Raw genomic sequence first — 509 nt, 5'->3', positions numbered from 1 at the left:
ATCAGAATAATTAATTGAGCAATTATTTAAAAAAATTTTCAAAAATATAAAATTAATTTAAAATTCAAATATCTAATTTAAAAATATTTTTTGTTTATCAATTTTTTAGAGAATCTTAAATAGAGACCAAAATTCCTATACAAGTATACAGCAAAGAAAAAACATAAGATTTTTGTAAAACCAATCTTTTAAGTTACCTATCATCACTGTTGATTATATCAACATTGTTTATAATCAATCTGATTAATTATGGTGTTCTAGATAATTAGAACACTTTTCAGTTTTTCATCTTCCTTTTTAAGCATAATATCTTTCTTTTAAGTTTTTTTTTATTTTTTTATATATCTTTCTCTAACCACTCCTACATGATCAGTTTTGGTCAAATATTTTTAAGATAAAATTATAAAATTTAAAATTCAAGTAAAGATATCATTATGACTTGTTCTTAATTAATTTAAATCAAATTTCATCCTAATAAATTTGATATGATATGATTAAATTTAAATCAA

Source organism: Arachis ipaensis, chromosome B04 (genome assembly GCF_000816755.2).
Source record: "Arachis ipaensis cultivar K30076 chromosome B04, Araip1.1, whole genome shotgun sequence".
NCBI lineage: Eukaryota > Viridiplantae > Streptophyta > Magnoliopsida > Fabales > Fabaceae > Arachis > Arachis ipaensis.
This window is presented reverse-complemented; position numbering follows the sequence as displayed.